Here is a 27,150-nt window from a genome sequence, read left to right as displayed (position 1 = left end):
GGTGTGCCTACTCATTCATGCTTGTTTGTCATGCCTGCTATTGCTTAGATTTGTGTCAGGTCTGATTCATCGGGGATGAATTGGAAAGTTGTGAACATGTCCTACTGTTGAGAGCTAAGTGTGTGAACACGATTTGGTAAAGGTAGCGGTGAGAGGCCATGTAGGAGTACATGGTGGGTTGTCTCATTGAAACCGTCCTCAAGAACTGAGTTCTGTGTTTGTGATCCATGAACAGCTACTACCACACATTGGAATGCTTAAGTGCCCCTCTCGACTTATTAATCAACTCGATCTCTGTCCAGGAGATGCAACTAGTTTCTGGTGTTTGTAGGTAGTGCTAGTAGTCTATCAAGTGGCACCCGGTACAGGTGGGCTTGAGACAGACTAGGCACAGTGGCAAGGTGTACCAAGTGGCACCCGGATGGTGGGCTTGGGAACCCTGGTCACATCGTTTGGGGCCGTGAGCGACACCCCGGCCGGATCTCCTTGCGGATGGAACCCGAATAGGCGATAAACCTGGACGAGGGACTTGTGTGGTTAGTCAGGTCGTGGCTGACACCCTCGCTGGGCTTCCGCTTGAAGGTTACCGAGTACATGTCGTGTAAACGGCGGTAAGTGTTGAGAGCGTGTGTGAAGAAGTACACCCCTGAGCGGTAAAGGACTTCTGGGTTGCCTGTACAGTTCATAGATAACTTGAAGTGGATACTCTAAAATACGCAAGATAAGCGTGAGTGCTATGGATGGCGTTCTCGTAGGGAGACAGGAGCGGATCCATAGTGGTGTATTGATATGGTGAATATGTGGACTCGTGTGCGCCACCTCAAAAGTTACTTGCAGTCGTAGTTCAGGATAGCCACTGAGTCAAAGTTGGCTTGTTGCAGTTAAACCCCACCATCCCCTTTGTTGATAATGATGCATATGTAGTTAGTTCTGATGTAAGTCTTGCTGGGTACATTTGTACTCACGCTGCTTAATTTATGTTTTTGTAGAAAGACTTCAGTCTCACTAGTAGTACCGCTTGGACTTCGATGTTTAGCTTGTTAGCTCAGCTACGATCTTGAGCCCTCGGCATGATCTGGTAGATAGACAGGCTTCTCAGCCCTTTTCATTTCTAGATGTCTGTACTCAAACATGTTAAGCTTCCGCTTGTGCTTTGACTTGTATACTCTAAATGTTGGGTCATGAGACCCCTGTTTGTAATATCTCGCTCCTCGGAGCCTATTGAATAAAATACTTGGGTTGTAGAGTCATGTTGTGATGCCATGTTGTATTTGCACATATCGAGCATATTGTGTGTATGTTATTGAAATGCTTGGTATGTGTGGGATCTGACTATCTAGTTGTTTATCCTTGGTAGCCTCTCTTATCGGGAAATGACTCCTAGTGCTTCCACTGAGCCATGGTAGCTTGTTACTGCTCCAGGAACACTTAGGCTGGCCGGCACGTGTCCTTCTTTGATCCAGTGTCTGTACCTTCGGGGAAATGTCACGCGATGTCTGCCAGAGTCCTGTTAGCCTGCTACAGCCCAGATTCTCTGGAGTCCTGCTAGCCTAGTTGCTATAGCCCAAATTCACTCGCTGATGACCGACACGTTCGTTGGTGGGTCATGTATGCCTGTCCCTGTAAGTTAGTGCCACTTTGGGTTCACGACTAGCCATGTCAGCCCGGGCTCCTTGTCATATGGATGCTAGCGACACTATCATATACGTGTGCCAAAAGGGCGCAAACGGTCCCGGGCCTAGTAAGGCGACACCCGTGGGAATACCGTGGGTGAGGCCGCAAAGTGATATGAGGTGTTACATGCTAGATCGGTGTGCCATTGAGTCGGGGTCCTGACAGACGATGAGTCCGGTGCGCAGATTGTGTTCGGCATTGCAAGGCGGGTTCTTCTCCAAATCTGGTGCACCCGTCGTAGCGAATAGTGTCCGGCCTCCTAGTAAGGTTGTACTCCTCGGCTTCTGTGCTTCAATAATGGCCATCTCCACGTGTCGATCAAAGGCGAGGGGCCGGGGCATTCTTGCATTTGCCACCCTAATCCCGTAGGTGAGCCGTCTATTTGAGGAGACGAGGATCCTCAGATCCAAATCACACCATCTTCCCCCAAGCAAGCATTCCACAGAGTGCACCCAAAAGAGGCCATCCCGTCATGACTGGTCACCGCAGCCCCGCTCGCCGCTCCCCCAGCTCGAAGCCAGGGGATTGGGAAAAGTGTTTCGTCCCTCACAGCCGCCTAATAGAGCTGCAGACCAAAGGGTTCCTTCTGCCCACATACATGGTCCCCGTCCGATCCGGACTAGCCACCTACAATGTCGGGGAGCAAGAGGAGAGATTCCCTAGCCCATCTCGGGGGGAGCGGGTATGCCTTGTCCCATATCTGCTAAGAGGCATCGGGTTTCCAATCCACCCATTCCTCCGCGGGCTCCTGGAGTTCTACGGTCTCCAGTTGCATAGTCTTACCACCGCCTCCATACTGCACATTGCGGGCTACGTTGCCCTGTGCGAGCTGTTCCTGGGCTGCGAAGCTCATTTCGAGCTATGGAAGAGGTTATTTTGCCTCATCCCCCGCAACCAGGAGGGATCTATATATCAAGTGGGCGGAGCCGAAATATGGCGCATCGCCCAGACCGGATACCTGTCCGGTACTCCCAAGAAGGCGTCCGAAGACTGGCCCTCGGAGTGGTTTTATGTTGATGACATTCCCCTTACGGACCCAGTCCGGACGGGCCTTCCTGAATTTACCAATACTCCGCTGAAGAAGCGCCAAAGCTGGCGCCCTCAGAGCCCCCAGGAGGAAGAAAACAGGGAAGTCTTCTATCTGATGAGCCGGATACAAACCCTGGCCAAATCATTATTGACAATAATCGAAGTTATGTCAATATGCATAATAAGGGGAGTGCAGCCACTTCAATATAGGGGAAAACCCATGTGGCACTTCAATGGAGAAGACGATGCCTCCCGCTGTGGTCGCAAAGGTCCGGACTCCGCCACAACTCTTGCAAGGATACTATCAGAATTGTACAAGGGAGAAGAAGAGGAGTTCCTCCGCATCAAACCACGGGATGGATTTCCATGTACAACCCCCAAAGCTGGGTAAGTGGTCATCTTTTACTCAACTCTATTCATTCTTACCTTCTTTGCCACAAGTATTTACCTTGCTGTTTCAAAACAGGAACTAAGGAAGGCCGTGAAAGAGTTCAACATCCCCTCTCCGCAGCCGGAGGATCCCGACCAGGCTCTTGACCCCGGATTTGAAGAAGATCCAGACATATCCGTGGAATTCATCGACGGGACTTTCTATCAGGCAAGTAGTGACGGCTCTTTGGTGGCCATCATCGCGGATTACCCCGGACTGCTTCCCGTGTCACATGTAAGTAATGCCGGTGTTCCAAGCTTCCGAAAGGATTCCTTCGCTTTGCCGTACCTTATGATTGCACGCCGTGTTTTTATAGAAACGGCAGTCGGGATGCCATGCGGAACCTGCGGAGGCCTCTCAGCAAGAGGTGCCTAGACAAGGTAGGCTTAAAAGGAAGGCGGTTAGGAGCGGCACACAGGCGTAGAGGTATTCATTGAACTTGCCCTGTGGTATATTTGGTCTATTTGTCGAGGCGTGACGACTTTAATTATGTCCTGTCAGGAAGCATCGGACTATGCCCGAGGACCCTTCCGGCCACGCCTCCAGCAGTCGGATTCCTGGACCGGATTCACAGGCGGAGGCTGATGTAGGGATAGTGCCAAACTGTCGGAGGATACGTATATGCTTTCCGCCACAAATTCAGAAGTGGAGAGCGCCATGAATCACCGGCGCCGACGGGTCGTACTCCGCGGGGGTATTTTTTCCAAAGGGGCGTTCGATGCCTTCAATTCCGGACATGCCTATATCCACGCTGCTCAAAATGGACTTGCCAGAGCAATGAACCAGTATGTGAAGGATATACATGTAAGAGAATTTGATAAGTATGTGTAGTGGTAGCCCTTGAGACTTGAAACAGTTGGCACAACTGATTTAAGGATCATTAAATGCACAGGTTCTTGTAGAGAAGAATACCCAGTTGTCTCAAGAGCTGGAGGAGTGTAAGGCCCAGATGAAGGCTAATGCAGCCGAATAAGAGGGATCCAAAGAGATTTCTTCTGGTAATAATTTCCTTATACCAGTTTGCATGTTCGGCATGGTGTATAAATCTGACGAAGTATTTGGCAGACAATCCCGGAGGAAATCCGGAGACTGTGGGGGATATTGAGCTGCATTTGCGAAGTCAGCTGAAGGCGGGAGAACACATGCTGACGCAGTCTATTCAGGAGAGGAATAAGCTGCAAGATGCTAATCTCCAGCTGAGCGTCGAACTGAAAGATGTTCGAGCTCAGCTCGCGGACTCCGTGAAGGAGAACCGGAGGCTTCGACGCGGCATTTATAGTAAGTGCTTGAACGAACTGTGGTATAATTCAACGAGGAGGCGTATTGACAGAGATATGTCTGCAGGTATGTTGACGGGACGCCCCGAAGAGGAGATGCCCGGTTCCGCAGGCGATATGCTGCAGGAGCTTTCACAACTTCACGAGCGAGCTCGGCAGGTGATGCAGGGTATTGCCCAGGCTTTGTGGCCATCCGCTTCCCTGCCAAGAGGTATGAGCGAACTTGTAGAGATGCTCAAAGGAGCACGGCGGCGCTTCCGATTATGGAAGGTGTCAGCTTGCCGGCAAGGTGCGAGAGAAGCTTGGGCCATGGTGAAGACGCGATACGCCAAAGCTGACCCTAACCATATGGCCGAAGTTGGACCGGCTAGGCCAGATGGACAAGAGATACCCGTTAGTTTGGTGTATGATCAAGTACCGTTAGCTGCAAAGTATTCCCAGCAGGATTGTAAGTTAGACAGCCTGTTGGATGGTATAGAGGAAGAGTACGACCAGTCGATATGATTATGTAATTTGAACGGGCTCATGTACTCCCTAGCCGGATTGAAAATCATTTGTCATGGCGGACCTTTTCGCTTCAGCCCCCGGATCCGACAATCCGGGGTGTGTCGGAATACCAACACAGTTATGAAAAACCGGGGTATGCGTGGAAACCAGGCGTAGGGGTCATAAGTGCTTGAATAGACAAGTACCCAACTAGTTATGTTATATTACATGGATAGTAAGAAACATCTTCCAGAGAGAATAGTTCCGTTAGGGGTTCCTTTCTCTAGGTACGCATGCATCGATGTGCATGTCCGATCTGCGAACAAAAGCGCAGGAAACAAAACATCTGGGTTTGTTAGTTGTTATGAACGAGGACATCTTTTATTCACCGACCGAATATTCCCTTAAGAACGCTAGCTTTCGGCTTCACCCAGTCTAAGGTACACATCCGGCTCAACCGACAGTAACAATCGCAGAGGTGCCCCCCTTATACCCTAGCCTAATTAACGGGAACGTAGGGCATAAATACAAGAGCCAGGCAACCCAGCATGGCCAAAACTTAAGTCATATCGATGCATATAATGGTGAAGAAAAGGCACAAATGAAAAAAATGCATATGTGGCTGGCAAGAAGCCACTAAAAGTGGTTATATTTAGCTTCCGAATAGGAAGCCCCCAGGTATTGTGTGCACGCATAATGCGGCCGGAATGCTCAGGGCATCCGTATAGTTTTAAGGCTGGAAAAAAAAAGAAAAGGGGAGAGAAAGGAGGAAAGGGAACATAATTGAAGAAGCGGAGTGAAGGAGATGAACACTGGGTTCGGTGCTAGGCGTAGAACCTCCGGAGTCTGGCCGCGTTCCATGGGTTCGGCTCGAGTCTGTTATCAGATGCGTTGCGCAGACGGTACGCTCCTCCGGTGAGAACTTTATTAATGATGAAGGGACCCTCCCACTTGGGTTTGAGTTTGTCCTTCTTATTCTCAGGTAGGCGTAGAACGAGTTCGCCAATGTTATAAGTTTTGGCCCGTACTTCTCTGCTTTGATACCTTCGAGCCTGTTGCTGATAGAATGCGGAATGGGCTTTAGCGACATCATGCTCCTCCACCAAAGCATCTAAGTTGTCCTGCCGGTCTAACTCGGCTTCCTTCTCTTCATACATGCGCACGCGAGGTGAGTCATGAATTATGTCGCAGGGCAGCACTGCTTCTGCGCCGTACACCATAAAAAATGGTGTGTATCTGGTGGTAAGATTCGGCGTGGTCCGCAGCCCCCAGAGTACGGAGTCGAGTTCCTCGACCCAATGCGTGTCCGATTCCTTCAAGGATCGCACTAGTCTGGGTTTGATGCCACTCATGATAAGACCATTTGCACGTTCAACTTGACCGTTTGTTTGGGGGTGATAGACAGAGGCGTAGTCGAGCTTACTGACCATTTTGCCGCACCAGGCTTTTACCTCTTTGGCTGTAAAATTGGAGCCATTGTCAGTGATGATACTGTGGGGGACACCGTAGCGGTGCACAACCTCCGATATGAAGTCTATCACTGGTCCGGATTCGGCCGATTTAACTGGTTTGGCTTCTATCCATTTGGGGAACTTGTCCACCATGACCAATAAGTATTTTTTATTATGGCTTCCCCCCTCAAGGGGTCCCACCATATCCAGCCCCCAGACCGCGAAAGGCCAACTTATGGGGATCGTTTGGAGAGCGTTAGGGGGCATATGGCTCTGATTGGCAAATAGTTGACAACCAACGCAATGTTGGACAAGGTCCTGTGCGTTCGCCCGGGCTGTCGGCCAGTAGAATCCTGTTCGAAAGGCCTTGCTCATGTGAGATTGGGCTGCCGCGTGGTGCCCACCTAGTCCGGAATGGATTTCGGCTAAGAGCTGCCACCCTTCCTCTTCGGAGATGCATCGTTGGAGCACTCCGGCGGGGCTCTTCTTGTAGAGTTCTCCTTCATGGACTTTGTAGGCTTCAGAGCGTCGCACAATACAACGTGCCTCATTTTGGTCCCCGGGGAGCTCTTGCCTATTAAGGTAGGCCAAGAAGGGCTCGGTCCACGGGGCGATGACAGCCATTATTTTGTGGGCCGAAGATGTTATTTTGGTGGCAGAGCCTCCGATTATGTCTGAAGGTTCAGAATCTGGGGTTGTGTTCGGAGCCGGACTAATAGTGCCGGACTCCCCTTCCCATGCCACGGACGGCTTGAACAACCTTTCTAAGAAGATATTAGGTGGGACGGGGTCGCATCTAGTGCCGATGTGGGCAAGGATATTAGCCGCTTGGTTATTTTCTCTGACCACATGGTGGAATTCGAGCCCCTCGAACCGGGCTGACATTTTGAGGACGACATTGCGATAAGCCGCCATTTTCGGGTCCTTGGCGTCAAAGTCTCCATTTACGTGAGATATTGCAAGGTTCGAGTCCCCGCGCACTTCGAGGCGTTGAATGCCCATGGAGATTGCAATCCGACGACCATGCAATAGAGCCTCATATTCGGCTGCATTGTTGGAGTCTGTGTATAATATTTGGAGGACGTACGGCACCGTATCTCCGGTGGGGGATGTCAGGACGACACCTGCTCTCAATCCGGCTAGCATTTTGGAGCCGTCGAAATGCATGATCCAATTTGAGTACGCGTCGTACTCTGTAGGGAGTTCGGCCTCTGTCCATTCGGTGACGAAGTCAGACAGTACTTGTGACTTAATGGCCCGTCGTGGTTTGTATGTTATGTCGAATGGAAGGAGCTCAATAGCCCATTTAGCAATTCGGCCTGTTGCATCGCGGTTATTTATTATGTCATTGAGTGGTACTTCGGAGGCCACCATGATCGAACACTCTTGAAAGTAGTGTCGTAGTTTCCGGGATGCCATGAAGACCGCATATGCTATCTTCTGATAGTGCGGGTACCGAGGTTTACATGGAGTGAGGACCATGGACACGTAATATACCAGCTTTTGGAGCGGGAACTTGTGTCCGTCTGCCTCTCGTTCGATGACGAGCGCTGCGCTCACAACTTGGTTTGTTCCGGCTATGTATAATAGCATGGGTTCGCCAATGTTTGGCGCGGTCAGGACTGGGTTGGTGGCCAAGTGTGCCTTTATTTCTTCCAGTCTGGCCGTGGCCGCATCCGGCCACTCGAAGTGTTCGGTGCATCGAAGAGGGTGATACAGGGGTAGTGCCTTTTCTCCTAAGCGGGAGATAAAGCGGCTTAAGGCAGCCACACATCCAGTTAGTTTCTGGATCTGCTTGAGGTCTATTGGGATAGCCAACTGTGATAGAGCTTGTATTTTTGCCGGATTGGCTTCAATTCCTCTATTGGAAATGATGAAGCCGAGCAATTTTCCGGAGGGTACTCCGAAGACATACTTCTCCTGGTTGAGCTTGATGTCGTATGTTCAGAGATTATCGAACGTAAGTGTCAAGTCGTCTATTAAGGTTTCGACGTGTCTTGTTTTGATGACCACGTCGTCTACATAGGCCTCTACTGTCTTGCCGATTTGTTTTTCCAGGCATGTCTGAATCATGCGTTGATAGGTTGCGCCGGTGTTTTTGAGCCCGAAGGGCATGGTGTTGAAACAGAAGGGGCCGTACGGAGTGATGAAGGCTGTTGCAGCCTGGTTGGACTCTGCCATCTTTATTTGATGGTATCCGGAGTATGCGTCGAGGAAACACAATGAGTCGTGTCCTGCGGTGGCATCGATTATTTGATCAATGCGAGGGAGGGGGAAGGGATCCTTAGGGCAAGCTTTATTGAGGTCTTTGAAATCGACACACAAGCGCCAGGATTTGTCCTTTTTTGGTACCATTACCAAGTTTGCTAGCCAATCTGGATGTCTGATGTCTCTGATGAATCCGGCCTCGAGTAGCTTGGCTAGCTCTTCCCCCATGGCTTGCCGCTTAGGCTCTGAGAAGCGTCTAAGAGTCTGCTTGACTGGCTTGTATCCTTTTCGTATATTGAGGTTGTGTTCGACCAACCTGCGTGGGATGCCCGGCATGTCTGAAGGACGCCAGGCGAAAATGTCCCAATTTTCATGCAGGAAGTCTCGCAGTGCGACATCTATTGTGGGGTTCAGCTGTGTCCGATGGAAGCTGTCTTCGAAGGGTCCGTTGGGTGGACCTGGAATTTGACTATCTCGTCCGCTAGTTTGAAGGAGGTGGATTTAGGTCGCTTGTCGAGTATCACATCGTCTCTATCTACTGTTGCTCGCAGTGTTGTCAGTTCTTTGGCTGCGAGGGCTTCTAACAATGCCTCCAGGCGAGGGCGGCGGTTTTATTTTCGGCGCGGAGTGCGACGTCTGGATCGCTAGCTAGAGTGATGATTCCATTGGGCCCGGGCATTTTGAGCTTCATGTACCCGTAATGTGGTATAGCCTGAAAGCTCGTGAATGCGTCCCGCCCCAAGAGGGCGTGGTATCCGCTGCTGAACAGGGCCACTTGGAATGTAATTTCTTCAAACCTGTAATTCTCTGGCGTGCCGAATACCACATCTAGTGTGATTTTTCCCGCGCATTGTGCCTCCCGACTAGGGATGATTCCCCTGAAGGTCGTGCTGCTCTGTTCAATGCGGCTCTTGTCAATTTCCATATTGTTAAGCGTTTCCTCGTAGATGAGGTTATTTGCCGTCCATGAGCACTTTAGTGAGCCTGAAGCCGTCCACGATTGGGCTAAGGACCAAAGCGGCTGGTGCTCTGACTGTTCGAAAATGAGGTTCGTCACTGCCATTGTAAGTTATAGCCGTGTTGTTCCATGGGTTTATTGCCACATGGCAAACTTCTGCGAGGCTGCGCTGAGCTCGCTTGCGCCTATTATTTGAGGCGAAAGTCTCGAAGACTGTAAATACCGTATTGTTGTCTCCGGCGGGATGTTGCTCTGCTGTATGTTTTATGAGGAGATGCTCGCCGCTCTTTTCTACCTGCTGGAGTATCCAACATGCTCTAAGGCTATGCGTTGGCATAGTATCCAGTGTGCTGTGAATCTTGCACGGCCCTTTAGCCATTCTTCCAATACGGCTTTGCGCCTTGCGACGGGCTTGATTTTTTTGGTACTTGAATCGGGTGACTTACGAGAGTTTACCCTTTTAGTTCGGACAGAGGATTTGGCTAGAGCCGGATTGTCCCAAAAACTTGTTTGGGTTTTCCAGGCGCTTTCCATCGCGCAGTATTTTTGCACTATGGTCGCTAAGTCAGGGAAGTGTACTATTTCACGGCGAATTATAGCGTTGAGAATCCCTTTGTCCGTGCAATTTTTGCAGAAGAAGGAGATTGCGTGTGCCTCGCGACAGTCCTTGACCCTGTTTATCACAAGCAGGAATCTGGCCCAGTAATGATGTACTGTTTCTTGGGGCTCTTGTCTGATATGGGAAAGATTGGACAAATCTGGGTGGGTGGGCGTATTTGAATCCGAATCCCGACCCGATCTAGGACCCATGGGCAAAGAAGCTTCCGAGCTTAACGGCTCGTGTTCTGGGGCGTTGCCCGATTTCTTCGGCCCGCCTCCCGATCCTGAGTCCGGGACTGGGGTCATGTCCTCCCGCAAGCGGGTGTCCGGCTCGGAGAGCTCGGAAATCCGAACATAGTTCGTCCTCAAAGTGAAGGGATAATTAGGATGATGCTCTTCCACTACCGCTATCTCGTGGGTGACCAGTGGAGAGTGAATCTCCCTTTGATCAGGTTTAAGCCCGATCCGATCATAGTCCTTAGCGATGCCCAGGGCGGCGATGCGATCCAAGAGCTCATTGAGGGAAGAAGAGCTCCATTGGGTCCATCTGTTCGGCAAATTCCGAATCAACGTGGAGGCTATTTTTAATGACCTGAGAAGTCATCGTCGGCGCAACAGCCGATTGGGTGGTCATAACGAAGCCGCCCAGTCGGAGAGTTTGGCCTAAAGCCAGGGCTCCCCCGGAGGTGATGTTGTCTTTGAGAACGAGGCGAGCCATCAGGCCTTATCGCGACGGCACAGTGGAACTCTCAATGAAAGCACCAATGTCGGTGTCAAAACCGGCGGATCTCGGATAGGGGGTTCCGAACTGTGTGTCTAAGACTAATGGTAACAGGAGGCTAGGGGCACGATGTTTACCCAGGTTCGGGCCCTCTCGATGGAGGTAAAACCCTACTTCCTGCTTGATTGATCTTGATGATATGAGTATTACAAGAGTTGATCTACCACGAGATCAGAGAGGCTAAACCCTAGAAGCTAGCCTATGGTATGATTGTTGTTGTGTCCTTCGGACTAAACCCTCCGGTTTATATAGACACTAGAGGGGGCTAGGGTTACACAGAGTCGGTTTACAGAGGAGGAGATCTACATCCAAATCGCCAAGCTTGCCTTCCACGCCAAGGAGAGTCCCATCCGGACACGGGACGAAGCCTTCTGTCTTGTATCTTTATAGTCCAACAGTCCGGCCAAAGTATATAGTCCGGCTGTCCGGTTACTCCCTTATCCAGGACTCCCTCAGTCTAATTTAAGGTTCTAAAGAACCAATCGAGTTGCTCGAGAAGGGGGTTTTGTTGCATGTTCGACTAGGTATATTTTCTGCCTTTGATAGGGAGTTCAGTCAGTTGTTGTTCTCTGATGAAATCATTGCAGGTGAACATATCATGTATATCTCCTCCCGGTTTGTTGCTATTTTCGGGTGATCTAATATAATTTAAATCACCAAGGAGGAGCCAATCCTCAGTGGATAGGATGAAAATATCAAATAGCCATTTGGTGAATGAGTCTCGCTATTCTCCTTGACATGGACCATATATATTGATCAACTTCCAATTATGGGCCGATTGCGTGGAAGTAAATTCAATACCCAGTGCAAATTATTCAGAGAGGAAAACCCAACCATGAAACATACTACTGCACCAGATCGTTATAATACCACCAGAAGCCCCTCTAGAAGGAACAAACGCAAAGGAATCAAAATGATGAGGACAGAAGGCCTTAAGTAGTCACATCAAAAGTTTGCATTTTAGATTCCTAAAGGCGGATAACCGAACAACCGCTAGAGTTAATAGCATTCGCGAGAGCTAATTGTTTCTTGGGTGAATTTAAGCCACGAACGTTCTAGCAAAGCACATTCCAGATTTGCAAAAGGACCATAATATAGAAATAAAACAGGATAATTAAGGAGAAGCGATCGGATGATCTTCACGCTCCTCCTCCCTAGTAAGCGACTCCATGGATAGCTCTTCTGTGGGGATAGCACATAACTGAGTGCCAATGCTCTGCATTGTGGCAATTGAAGTGGGCGGTGAGAATTCAAGCTCTTGATTCTGGGTGTCCTGAGAAACAGAGGCAGTGTGGAGGCTACATACGGGGTTTGACCTTGGATTTGCTCGGGCGGGAGTCCACATTCAGGTTGTTATGGAACCCATCATATTTGTTGGACCTAGTACTGCGCCTAAGAAAGGTAGTGTCGATAGGGGCCTACTCCTTGCCTTTGCATTTGCGCTGCGTGGTGGTGTTGGAAGGCATAGTTTCCACATTGTGGAGAAGTGATTCATCTTCAACAGCAGACCTGGGGTTGTCCATGGTGGGTTCTAGAGCACTCAGAGCTTGCATCTAGGAGTCAACCACATCAGAATTTGCGTTCATGTCTGGCAGTGTGTGGGGAGTAGGGGGTTGTTGGCGTCTAGCTGCATCTCCAGATCATCAGAGCTCTGTATCTGCCTTGTTGCTGTTTCCTCTGAGGCTTCTTGCCCTATAGGGAAGAGTGGAACATCAGATTTATGTATCTCACCCTTAGCAGATGTCACCTGATCAACCAGGTCTAAAGTAACTGTAGAAACTGATGTAGCAGAGTGATCATCCAGTACAGAATCAATGGTATCCTGGATAGATACAGTTGAACCGACCTGCATTAGGAATGGCGGTTGTGCTATTTGAGTGAACTTCAGGCCATTGGCACTATAGGAGACCTGAATTTCCACATGTAAACTATCCTGCCTCAGGCCATAGCCATTGATCCAGGGCCCCATAGTATCCAGAAGGGGGCATAACGCAAGGACAATGGAGTCGTTGAGCTGCTGGCGAGGTACAGGATCAGAGAGCAAGAGTGACAGTAGTTGATTCCCTTCCGAGGAGATGGCAAGGCAAACACCTTGACCGTGCAGTTTAGCTGTAACTGAAAGACGCTCTGACATACTAGAGTGTGTCTCCATTGTGTGAGCTTGATCATCAACAATCATGAGGGCTAAGGAAATTTTTTCCGAGCTGACCTCATTAGTGACTGTTATGGAGTCATTCCAAGCAATAGCAGCATTAGTAGAAACAATATCATCAGGCACAATGCCGTCTTGCACAGCGAGGCCTTGTGCTACCAGCCAGGCTTGGAAATTGATCAGGTGAAGGGGCATGACCAGAGGTGGTGCAGGCGGTGCTAGAGGAGCTGGCCATGCACCCCAACCTGCATTTTGCTGAGCATTTGGACCGGCAGGTGCTCCATTAGGAGGTGCAGCATTCTAGATGAGCCAGATATGGACCTGTTGCTGGTATAGTTGCTCCACCGTCAGCTTAGGACCAAATTGCGGATGTGGATTACCATCAAGGGGCTCCTCGCTGGCCAGTGGAACTTATGGAAGCAGCACATTCCAGTCGTTGCTACGTGGGATAGTAACTTGAACAGTCCAGTAGCCCCGAGCACCTCCAAGCTGCTAGACAACGAAACTCTTTGGCATAAGATGGAGATGTATGACTTGGGCTTTAATCAGCATGAACCTTCTGTCCTGTCTTGGGTTATACCACAAGATGAGATATCAAATCCCCCCAAGGACTTGTTGATATAATAGTCAGTCAGATAATCATATGGAAATGCAAAATACATCAACCAAATAGCTGGCCCAAATGTGGTGGTGCACCTATTGAGTGCCTCATTGTGGGTAACAAAGGTGATAAGCAAATCTTCCTCCTCTAGCTCAAGGGGGGTGGTAATAGTAGTATTCCGCATAAAAGAGTCGACAAAACCAAAGATCCCAATGCTGAAGGGGTGATCACTTGCCTGAGTGGTGAAGAGTTGAGCCTCATGGATCAGCCCTTGCACGGCTTCACAGATTGCGGCCCGTCGGTGAAGAGGGACATACTAGCAGGCCTCAGCGATGGCCAGGTATTCATGGTTGAGCGATGGGACCGGGCCAACCACCATGTCACTGTGAACGATTCAATTATCTGGTCCTAGCTCTATAGCGAAAGCTGGCGGAAGGAACATGACTGGGTTGAGGGGATAGTCGGCCATGGTGGGGGAGCGTGTGGAAGGTGGCGAGGGGGCCACAATGGAGATGGGGTGGAGCAGAGCTGCGTCGTATGGGAAGCCGAGGCGGAAGATGGAATGTGAGGGGTAGTTTTGGTAGGTTGGGTTTCCTTTGGTACCCATTTCCAGCGCTCTGCTTTGCATTTTCTGTAGCAATCTAGTGCCATGTGTCTATAGAATCTGCATGCGGTGCATCGAATGGTGGGGCATGGTGGTTGTCTGGTGTGGTTTTGGGAATAGGCAGGTGCAAAATACCGGGAGGAATTTTGCTGGTTACCATGTGTCACAGATACTAGTCCAAAGTTTTACTGTTGTGGATTCCTTAATGGGTAGTTAATTGCCTTATGATTAGGAGTAGAGCATTGAATGCAAATCACCCTAGCATGGCAGGAAATCCTGTTATGGCCCCATTGTGGGCATCTAGAGCACGAATTAGCTCAATTAGAGCATAAAATCACGATTTCAGTCTCCGAATAGCAAGCTTGGGCCAAATCCAATTTATCGTGGGCCGATAATGTTGGAGGTCATTCCTAGTGCGGTGGCGCATATTTGAAAGCCGTCTTCAGGTAAGCCTGTGGGAGCGTTGGATAGGTATCTTTGATTGCACATTTAAAAGTTCCCAAATAAAGGTATCGTTGAATGTGATTATCCTCTAATACCGCTTCCCTTTGAAAGAAATCCATTAATGCTTGCCGTTGATTAGGTCCCTTGATTACCGGATGACCAAAGTGGCTTGGAGGAAATGATCCAAATTTGATTTGGGCCGGTGGATGGTGATCAAGCTCGTACACACTTGGTACACGATTGACCAATGAAGATGATGCTTCCACATGATGTGTATTGGCAAAGCTCATACTAGCCATCGGGACTAATTTGAACTTTCTTAATTCCTTGATCAAGGAAGAACATAAATCATCACCAACATCAAAAAATTTCAATGTCGGTTTGATAGCCATCGGGTGTCTGGCTGAAATTTCAGACAATTCCTCATCCGCATGCCAAAGGGAGTTCTCACATAAGGATCAAGTAAAACGGCCATTGAAGAGATGAAAGTGAAAAATAAAATCCGGCCACATTCGATCACAGAATCTATAGATGAAGTTCCCCACTTTGTTATTAACAACCGAGAAATGAAATGTTTGCAAGTTGATTTGTATCACTTTGAAACTAGCACTCACACTACCAAGATAGCATTGGAGAGCAATACTAACATATTCCACCGTAAGAAGGAAAGATGCCGAGGAAAATGAGACCACCAAGAAAAATTCTTTGGGGTCTCTCGAGGGGGAAAAGTGAACCATAGAACCAAATTTTCTTCTCACATGATCAGTAAGGAAAAGGCTCGGAGCAAAGTCCCAATGCAAGAGTCCCTCCATCTTGAGATATACTAGAGATCACCATGGTGATGGGTGGAGCAGGTGGGAGAGAGGGGAGGGGAGGTGGGAGAGGTGGAGATAGCCATCACCCACGCCACATGTCCTTGATTTTGCTATTGTTGTTCAATAGTTCCTATTCTGATTCAGCCTGCTTTTGTAACCTGCTGTTGTTACTTTACCTATTATCCTATATATGCTTAGTATAGATTGGTTATTGATCAATGTGATCAACATGTAGAGGCCGGCACATAATCGACACCCCCTTAGTTGTGCGACTCTGCAGCGCTACTATCGAGTGCCGAGTGTGATACCACATATCGCATTCCTGATGATATCTATGTAGTGTAGCTAATCGGTCATGGATTACTGAGGGTGATTCCTCATGCACCACTCCTGATGATGACTCTGTCGTAAAACACCTCCAGTGTGAATCCTTAAAGGGTGATTCCTCCAAGGTCACCTTGACGGTTACATCGAGTAGGAATCCATCAAGGGTGATTCCTTGTTCCCCCTTGATGTTATGGACACACAAATACTTTGACATTCACTTGTATCCCTTGTTGAAGTCCGGTTGACCCAAGGGGTACCTGTGATAGTTACTAAAGTCAGGTTGACTGGAAGGGTACCCACGAGATAATTATGAGGCATGGCCGGGCAGGCAGGCCGCCCTAGAGAGGGATGGGCCTAAAACCTTGTCGTAAGTCCTTGAGACGGGGCGAGAACATCACCGATTGTCTCTGCATGCTCCCAAGACACTAACGGTTTGGATATGTGATCTGAGTAGGCCTCTATTCTTTTCACGCTAACCACCACGCGGGAATAAGTATGGGCATTCGGCGTCATACAATTCTTCTGGAAGATCACAGATTTTAGCAATTGAGTGGCACACACCCAGGTGGTCCATCTAAGCACCTACTTTGTATATGAGGTAGCCAGGACTAATCGCGGTTGTCCTTGCAACATGCATGATTGCAAAGGACGATTGGCCCATGACCTCTTCACATTTAGGATGCAGACCCGCGTGCTGGCCTCTCTATCGAGCCTAGGTAGGACTACGGTGTGTCGATCAGTCGAGGCCGGGCATGACCCGGAAAAGTGTGTCCCGGGCAAAGTTAATCGAGCATGTTGGGTAAGTTGGTGCACCCCTGCAGGGAAGTTTATCTATTCGAATAGTTGTGTCCACGGTAACAGATGCTCGAAGTTGTATCCCGATCTACTACAACTAGAACTGGATACCTGAGACACTAAATGGATATGACGGCTCCGGGATTGCTTTCTCACTGGGAGTTGAGGAAGGATCTCTGGGCGTTATTAAAATATATTTGTTACTTTATGATATGCTAATCTACACTCTTCCAATGCCGCAAGATGCTGCAGGATGCTAGTCTTCGATAGGCTGGACCTTCCCTCTGTTCTAGCAATTCTGTAGTATAGTCCATAGGTATAGCCCCTTCCCTTTGATACTGATGCATACTTAGCATAGATCTGATGTAAGTCTTGCGAGTACTTTGGATGGATGACTACTCACGGTTGCTCTGCTGCCTTTTTCCCCTTTACCCAATTGCTGCGATCAGATGACGGAGCCCAGGAGACAGCTGATCTCGTTGTTGACTACTACTACACTGATGGAGCCTACTACTACATGGAGACCGATGACCCGGAGTAGATAGGAGGCTCCTCGGTAGGAGGCATGCGCCTTTTAGATCTAGATGTCTTTGTTTTGCTCAGCCTTCTTAAGGAAAACTTGTTTACTTATGTATGTACTCAGATGTTGTTGCTTCCACTGACTTATGTTTTCGAGCCTTCGTGGCCCTGGCTTGTAATATAAAGCTTTATGTTTGAATTTGCGTCTAGACTTGTGTTGTGATATCTTCCTGTGAGTCTCTAATCTTGATCGTGCGCATTTGCATGTATGATTAGTGCACGTTTAAGTCGGGGGCGTCACAAGTTGGTATCAGAGCCGACTGCCTGTAGGAAGCCCTTTTCCAACTATTTGGCCGAAGTTGAGTCTAGTATTTGAAAAACTATTTTACTAACATTGTTGTGTGGCTTAGGGGCCCATATCACAAATGGTGGGATTAGGATCTTTTATTCCGCATCTTTACTCTAGGATTCTGATCTCTCTTCTATTCAGGTTAAAGATACTCTAACTCTAGGTTCTCGTAACCACTTCCTCCCGGAGAGCCCCTCATTCCAGATGATCGCTTGATTCCTTAGAAGATTCTGAAGATACTCTTTGATGTTTCATGAGACCCTTGTTCCCACCGGCTTTGCAATTCGCTACCACGGATATATCCTTATGGATAACTACATACACTTGCCATTCATACATTCATTCCCAGATGCTCTTGGTATTACAAGATGCCCCAAAATACTCTCCATGTCCCGAGAATCTGTTGTGCCTACCGCCTTGCAGCAACTTTTCACATGAATACACCTATGAATAATTCCTCACACTTATCGAGGATTTTTTCATCCCTAGTTGTTCATGTGTTTCACAAAATTCTTTGAAATGCTATTTGATCTTTTGAAAATCCTCAGGAGCCTATTGCTCCTGAAGTTCTTGCCTTCCTGCATTATGGTTAATTCCATATGTCTAGTAATCTTTGTTGACGCCCTTTGTCATTGGCATTCTGATCCTATTGATTCATCATGCGTGCGAACGCACTAAATCATCAGTTGATCATTAGAAATTATCCTTCCAACTTAGACGTCATTCCAGATATGAGATGGTTTTCAGCCAATTAAACCTTGACCGATTGTTCCTCTAAGTCTATTCAACTTACTCATATTTGATCAGAGCATCTGATTCTGATACACCAATCTAGAAATCATAATTTCTAAGCATCAAATTATTCAGATGTTTTTGTAAGCTGATGCCTTTGCATCCTTTCTTCCTCTGATTGAATACCGATAGTCACATCAGCTCTGTTCTGGACCGCCAAACCCATTGCTAGGTTAATGTCCAACAGTGTCCTTTGCATTCAAAATTCTTGTGAGTTCTTCCCCTAATACATAATGCCTTTGGTAAATTGTATCCTCTGCTTTTGTCAACCATGCACTACTATCGAGCTTGTACTATTTACTCTTGAAGTTTGTGATATATGTTCCTAAGATACCCCAATGGGTTGAACCAATGCCTTCCCTAATCTGTGTGAACCCGAAAACTTCTATGGGTCATACTCTACTGGTGTTACGCCAAATACAATTTCAACACTACAACTTCATCGAATGCAAGAAGTGAATGAAAGGTTATGCACTGAAGAAGTGGGAGTCGACCTTGAACCTTTGCGTTCATGCCCACGGGCACGATGTAGATCTTATCATGGAAGCTTCTCATAATAATAATTATCCCCTTGTTATAAGTTCATGTAGTATCTGTGGTTTGGTCCTTTGAAACTGTGGTTCCAACCATGTTCTTATTCTTTGATCCCATTTCTCAGAAAAGTTAAAGCACTTGTCTTTTGCAGATCAATACGCCTAACCAACCTCTACATTTTGGTAGATTTACATAATCTTTGGAGTTTAAGAAGTATTGATACTCTTGCATTCTTTACAGACTGTACTGTTTTGGCAGATTGCTATTATGTTTGCATTTTTGCATATGTTTGCTTGTTTAATGATTCTATTTGAGGATATGAGTATTAAATATGCAGAGGCATTTAGTATGCAATGTAGAATAATATTTTTTGTGATTTGCTACAATAGAGAATGATAAGGTTTCCGCATCAGTTTATACTAACTTATCTGATGAGTTCTTGTTGAGTTTTGTGTGGATTAAGTTTTTGAGATTTAGGGAAACCGCGATATGAGAGGAATTAAGGAGACACAAAAGCTCAAGCTTGGGGATGACCAAGGCATCCCAAATTTATATTTCAATAAGTCTCAAGCATCTAAGCTTGGGGATGCCCCGGTAGGCGTCCCACCTTTCTTCTTCAACAGTTATCGGTTAGTATCGGTTGAGCCTAAGTTTTTGCTTCTTCACATGATGTGTGCTATCCTTGGAATGTCATTTTGTTTTGTTTTGATTGTTGTTTTAATAAAATATTTAGATTTGAAACTTTTAAATAAAAGAGAGTCCTCAAAATAGCTACCCATTTACTTAACTACTCACTTGATCTTCACTTATATCTTTTTGGAGTAGCTTGTCATTTACTCTTGTGCTTCACTTATAACATATGAGTAAATTGTTGAATCAATTGAATATCATGAAGTTGAAATTACATGTTCATATCATGCCTAGTAGTGGCTTCACATTGTGTTTAGAAAGTGAAAGCTTTTGAAGCTTGACAATCACAATATTGCTCATACAAGCAATTCATGAATGATTAGTAGAAGGAAGATAACTTTCACATGCAAATACACTATCTTGGAAATATTTTGTTATCGTGAGCCCCCATCAAAATATTATATGGCAAAATTGTTGATGATGTACAAGGAAGATAATGTAATGATTTATGTTTGTTCATATTCACATAGAAGTTATATTGTAATAGATACTTCAACATGTGGTGCTTGCCCCCTATCTTTGCTAGCCAAAAATTCCGCACCAAGTAGATACACTACTTGTGCATCCAAAAACCCTTAAACCCAAATCTTGTTTTGACACCATACCTGCCTAAGGATTAAGCAAGATCCTTCAAGTAAGTTGTCATCAGTGCAATAACGCAATAAATATTTCTCCTAGAAGTGTTAGATCATTTAGTGTAAGAGAAAATTGAGCATTGTACGAACTTGTGATGGCAAAGAATAAAAGCAACATACTGCATAATAAAGGTTGCTATCATAAGGAGAAATATAACGTGATGTTCTTTTGCTCTAATGGGTTGAGCATACAAACAAATAAGCGCATGACAACTTCTGCTTCCCTCTGTGAAGGGCCTATATTTTACTTTTCAGTATTTACTTTTATGCAAAGAGTCAAAGTTTTTCTCTCTATTCCTTTTTATTTTTCTCTTTTGGCAAGCATCATGTGGTGAGGAAAGATCTAGGAACATATATCCAGTTCGATATAGGTAGCATGAGTTATTATTGTTGACATCACCCTTGAGGTGAATACGTTGGGAGGCGAAATGATAAGCCCCTATCTTTCTAGGTGTCTGGTTGAAAGGTTTTGCTCATGTGTACACGGTGAGCGTTAGCAATCATAGAAGACTGTTTGATGGTTGAGTATGTGGAGCTCTTACTTAGACTCTGTTGAATAAGTTAAATTGCAATTGCTTGGTGACTGAGAATAGAGGTTGCTGAGTTTCAAGAGAATTCATCGTTTGAACCTTAACATGTGAATTGGTTGCTACTTCAACATGAGAAGTTTTATAAGAAATAATTGTTGTTATGGCGCTAGGAAAAGTGATTGAAATTGTCATTGATCAAACTTGTGCACTTTGCTAGCATTCACACTTCATAAATTATTTCTTCTATCGTTTACCTACTCGAGGAACCGTAGGAGCCAATATGAGCATCCAGGTTCCGCTATTGGTTATTGATCGGAGATGTGTCTCGATCATCTATTCATAGTTCTCGAACCCGTAGGGTCCGCACGCTTAACGTTTGATGATGATTTGTATTAAGACTTATGTGTTTTTTATGACCGAAGTTTGTTCGGAACCCCGGATGAGATCACGGGCATGGCGAGGAGTCTTGAAATGGTCAAGACATAAAGATTGATATATTGGAAGGTTATGTTTGGACACCGTAAAGGTTTCAGATAGGTTCGGACATTTTTTGGAGTACTGGGAGGTTACCGGAACCCCCGGGAGAGTATTGGGCCTTCATGGGCCTTAGTGGAAAGAGGAGGCCGGCGGCGAGGAGATGGCATGCGCCCCCCCTAGACAAACCGAATTGGACTAGGGGGGCTCCCCCCTTTCCTTCTTCCTCTCTCTCTCTATCTCTTCCCCCTTCTCCTACTCGGGAAAGGAAAGAGAATCCTACTAGGACTAGGGAGTCCTAGTAGGACTCCCCCCTTGGCACGCCCCCTCTAGGCCAGCCGTGTCCTCCCTCCCTCCATTATATACGTGGGCAGGAGGCACTCCAAAGTCACATCAATTGTTCTTTGCCATGTGCAGTGCCCCCCTCCACAGTTTACCACCTCGGTCATAGGGTCGTAGTGCTTAGGCAAAGCACTGCGCGGATCACATCATCAACACCATCGCCACACCGTCGTGCTGACGAAACTCTCCCTCGACCCTCTACTGGATCAAGAGTTCGAGGGATGCCATCGAGATGAACGTGTGCTGAACACGGAGGTGCCGTACGTTCGGTACTTGGATCGGTTGGATCGTGAAGACGTTCGACTACATCAACCACGTTAATTAAACGCTTCTGCTTTCGGTCTACGAGGTTACGTGGACACACTCTCCTCCTCTCGTTGCTATGCATCTCCTAGATAGATCTTGCGTAATCGTAGGATTTTTTTTTGAAATTTCATGCTATGTTCCTCAACAGTATTATGAATCTGAAATTGTTTGATACATATCGTATAATTAACTCACGGGTACTCGCGGTGACATTGGGGTATCTAGGTGACATTAGAGTTGGTTGATATGCATCATATGGTGTTATTTTAGTACAAACTCTTGATTAGATCGATCAGAAAGAATACCTTGCTGTTATTTTAGTATGAACTCTAAGATAGATTGATCTGAAAGAATAGCTTTGAGGTGGTTTCGTACCCTACAAACAATTACTATCTTTTGTGCTCCGCTAATAGGAACTCGGGAGTGATTCTTTATTGCACTTTGAGGGATAATCATATGATCCAACTATGTTAGCATTGTTGAGAGATTGCACTAGTGAAAGTATGCACCCTAGGCCTCATTTTCCATCATTGCAATACCGTTTGTGCTCCGTTTACTATTTACTACCTTGCTGTTTTTTATTGTTCGCATTACAAAAACTCATATCTACTATCCATACTACACTTTTATCACCATCTCTTCACGAAACTAGTGCACCTATACAATTTTCCATTGTATTGGGTGTGTTGGGGACACAATAGATTTCTTGTATTTGATTGCATGGTTGCTTGAGAGAGACTATCTTCATCCTACGCCTCCCATGGATTGATTATCCTTAGGCCATTCACTTGAGGGAAAATTGCTACTGTCCTACAAAACTCTGTGCTTGGAGGCCCACCACGTGTCTACAAGAATAAAGTTGCATAGTAGACATCAAGCTCTTTTCTGGCGCCGTTGCCAGGGAGGTGAGTGCTTGAACGTATATCTTTAGATCTTGCAATCAAATCTTTTAGTTTCCTGTTTTATCACTAGTTTGGTTTATAAAAAGAAAACTACAAAAAATGGAATTGAGGTTGCATCATATTGTTCATCTTTATAATGTCTTTCATGAAAATGATGGAAAGTAAAATTGTGCTCTATTGATAGAAGAAGAATTCAATAGAATGTTTTGGCATAAATGATGAGCATGATTGCAATGTTGTTAGTATGAATTCTTTGAATATCCATGATGCTAATGATATGCAAAGCCATAAGCTTGGGGATGCTATGTTTTATGAACATGATATCTTTAGTCCCCCAAGATTTGATGTGCAAATTTTTTATAATGATTGCATGCCTCCTATTTATGATGACTATAATGATGAAAGTGGATTTGGAGAGGTCATGACTTTATTTAGTGATGAATCCACCATCTTGGATGATGCTTCAATTGACTATGATAACAAGGTTGCTATCTTTGATGATTATGGTGATGACATGTATGGTATAAGGAATAATGATAACCATGAAACTTGTCATCATGATTTTAATTTTCACTCTCATGATAGTTATTTTGTTGAGTTTTCTCCCACTACTATGAATGAGAATAAGTTTTCTTGTGTGGAGAGTAATAAATTTTCTATGATTATGTATCATGAAAATAATGCTTTATGTGATAGCTATATTGTTGAATTCATTCATGATGCTACTGAAAACTATTATGAGAGAGGAACATTTTCTTGTAGGAATCATAATAATATCAAGTTTCCTCTCTATGTGTGGAAAGTTTTGAAGTTATGCTTGTTTTGCCTTCCTATGCTAGTTGATTCTTGTTCCCATGAATTGTTTGCTCACAAATCCCTATGCATAGGAAGTGGGTTAGGCATAAATGTGCTAGTCATATGCTTCATGATGCTCTCTTCGTGTTTCAATTCTTTACTTTTATGTGAGCATCATTGAAATCATCATGCCTAGCTAAAAGGCATTAAAGAAAAGCGCTTGTTGGGAGACAACCCAACACTTTTATCTAATGTTTTTGTGTGTTCACATGATTATGCTACTGTAGTAATCATGTTTTATTGTTTTTGTTTCAATAAAGTGCCAAGTAAAGCCTTTGGGATCATGTTGGGTGATAGTTGATTTGATCATGCCAAAAAACAAAAACTTTTGCACTCACGAAAATAACTCTCAGTTTTAACAAAAGAGTGCTTTTGAGTTTATTCTTTTTGCAGAAGATTAATATATAAATTTGTCATGTGGTCATAACTTTTTCATAAGTTCTAGAGTAGTAGAAGTATGGTTTGAGTACAGATTACTACAGACTGTTCTATTTTTGTCAGATTCTGTTTTCAATGCATAGAAACAAGGAAACAAGCAAACTATAGGCCAGTACGTACGTGATGGGCCTCAAAAAATAAGTTGAAACCACTGTCTCGGTATGTCGTGGGCTACGCATGTTAAAAACAAAACCTAGGCCTAGCTGATACTTGTTCACCCTTTGGAAAAAATATGATACCAGCTAGATCCCCGATATCCCTTTCCCGCACAACAACAAAAAAGATCACCGATACCCCTGAAAAAAAGCTCCCCGATGACATCGTTTGAAATTTATTTCGTTTATTGACTATATGTTGTCAAACCCATGGGCCCCAACGTCAGTATACAATTAGGAGGAAGCTTTTTTTCCAATGAGGCACTTGCTTGCATACGGCTTGGACCTGGTGTGTCCCCACAGTCAGTCTCTCGACATACAATCCTCTCCCGATTCCTCTCGTTTGTTGAGCATGTTGACAACGACATACGGCGGTGCCACAGCGAGCGCACTTGACCGAAAAGAACCGCAACCGGGGAAGATTCCTTCATTCTGCAATCGGTGGCTGCAACCCTCTCACCCAAAAGTTGTACTGCCGGTTCGATTCTGTCAGGACCCCGACTCGATGTCACATCGATCTAGCCGGTAACACCTCATATCACTTTGCGGCCTCACGCACGGTATCCCCACGGGTGTCGCCTTACCTTTGCCCGGGACCGTTTGTGCCTTTTGGCTCACGTATATGATAGTGTCGCTAGCATCCATATGATAAGGAGCCCGGGCTGACATGACTAGTCGTAAACCCAAAGTGGCACAGACTTACAGGGACAGGCATCCATGACCCAGCTTCGAACGTGTCGGTCATCAGCAAGTGGGTCCGGGCTGTAGCACTGGGCTAGCAGGACTCCGGTAAACCGGGCTGTAGCGGGCTAACAGGACTCCGGTACTCAAAGCGTGACATTTCCCCAAAGGGACAGACACAGGAACGAAGAAGGACACATGCCGGCCAGCCTAAGTGTTCCAGAGCAGTAGCAAGCTACCATGGCTCAGCGGTAACACTAGGAGACATTTCCCGGTAAGAGAGGCTACTAAAGATAAACAACTAGATAGTCAGATCCCACACATACCAAGCATTTCAATCATACACACAATATGCTCGATATGTGCAAATACAACGAAGCATCACAACATGACTCTACGACACAAGTACTTTATTTAAGGCTCAGAGAGCCATACATAACATACACAAGGTACGGGTCACACGACCCAGCATTCAAGTCATACAGTCATACAAACTAGCAGCGGAAGTAACTTGTCTGAGTACAGACAACTAGTAAAATAAAAGAGGCTTGGAAAGCCTAGCTATACTACGTGGTCCTTCACAAGCTCAGGGTCACCACCTAGGTCTTTAGCCTACTCGTTGATGTCAACGTCTACATAGAACCCATCAGAAGGGGTTGCAGCGTCTTCTGTAAAAATGTAGATTATAGCAACATGAGTACAAAGGTACTCAGCAAGACTTACATCAGATCCTACATACATGCATATTATCAAGAAGGGTTGGTGGAGTTATTGTAGCAAGCCAGCTTTGACTTTTGGCTAGACTATCCTACGGTACTTCAACTTGAAATGGTTTTGCGCACACGAGTCCACTACTCACCACTTCAATACACTACCGAGGATCCACCTCCGTTTCCCTATGGAAGAGCCATCCTCGGCACTCACACTTATCTTGAGGCTTTTAGCAGTTTCCATTTACTTGTCTATGAACTGTATAGGCAACCAAGTAGTCCTTTACCGCGGACGCGGCTATTCGAATAGATCATGTTAACCCTGCAGGGGTGTACTTCTTCATACACGCTCTCACCACTTACCGTCGTTTACACGACATGTACTCGGCAACCTTCAAGCGGAAGCCCAACGTGGGTGTCGGCCACGACCTACCTAACCACCTAAGCCTCCAGTCCAGGTTTATCGCCTATCCAGGTTCCATCCGCAGGGAGTCCGGCCGAGGTTTCCCATACGGCCCCGAACGATGTGAACAGGGTTCCCGAGATACCTAACGGGTATTCGGTACACCGTGCCACGTACCTACCGCATCACAGCCCACCCCTATGGTCAGCGCTGTCCACGGCCTCCAGTAGGCTACAAACACCAGAAACTACTTGCAACTCCTGGACGGAGAACTAGGGTGAATAAGAAGCCGAGAGGGTCCATTGGTTTCGGGCCCAATGCATGGTAGTAGCTGATTCTTAAATCACACATACAGATCTCAGTGCTTAAGGTCGACTTCAATGAAACAACCCACCATGTACTCCTACATGGCCTCTCATCGATACCTTTACCAAATCGTGTTCACCACACCACTCTCATTACCGACATAATCATTTCACTCTAGCCCATCACCCAGATGAACCAGACCTGACACGACTCTAAGCATAGCAGGCATAGCAAGGTAGGAACAACACATACATATGGCTCAATCAACTCCTACACATGCTAGTGGGTTTCATCTAGTTACTGTGGCAATGACAGGTCATGCAGAGGAAATGGGTTCAACTACCGTAGCACACAGCAGTTTGAAACGCGTTGTCTTAATGCAGTAAAAGAGAGCAGGAGCGAGAACATGGGATTGTATCGATATGATCAAATGGTTGGTTGCTTGCCTGATGGTTCGATGCACTGATACGGTTCTTCGTTAGGGTAATCACGGTACTCCTCGGAGGCAGAACCTGTCGCAAAGGACACCGATACACAACCATCACCAAACAATGTGCAACAATATGATGCATGCATGAAACATGGCAATATGAGTGTGTTGGGCTAATGCAACTAAAACCAGAAGGGTTTGAACAAATTTGAATCAGAGATTCAAATTTCAAACTCAAACATGGCCTTTTAAAGTGCTTTTCCTTGTTCTGCTTAAAACATCAATTTAACTTGTTTGATCATGCATGAAAATAGTACAGATGGATAGATTGGATTTTTCTGATCATTTTTCATATATAATTTGTCCAATTTGGAGTTACAGAATAAAAGTTATGAATTTTTGAAGTTTAAATAATATTCTGGAATTTCCTGATTTAATTTAAATCCAGAAATATAATATTGCGCCAG

This window comes from Triticum aestivum, chromosome 7B, assembly GCF_018294505.1.
Source record: "Triticum aestivum cultivar Chinese Spring chromosome 7B, IWGSC CS RefSeq v2.1, whole genome shotgun sequence".
NCBI lineage: Eukaryota > Viridiplantae > Streptophyta > Magnoliopsida > Poales > Poaceae > Triticum > Triticum aestivum.
This window is presented reverse-complemented; position numbering follows the sequence as displayed.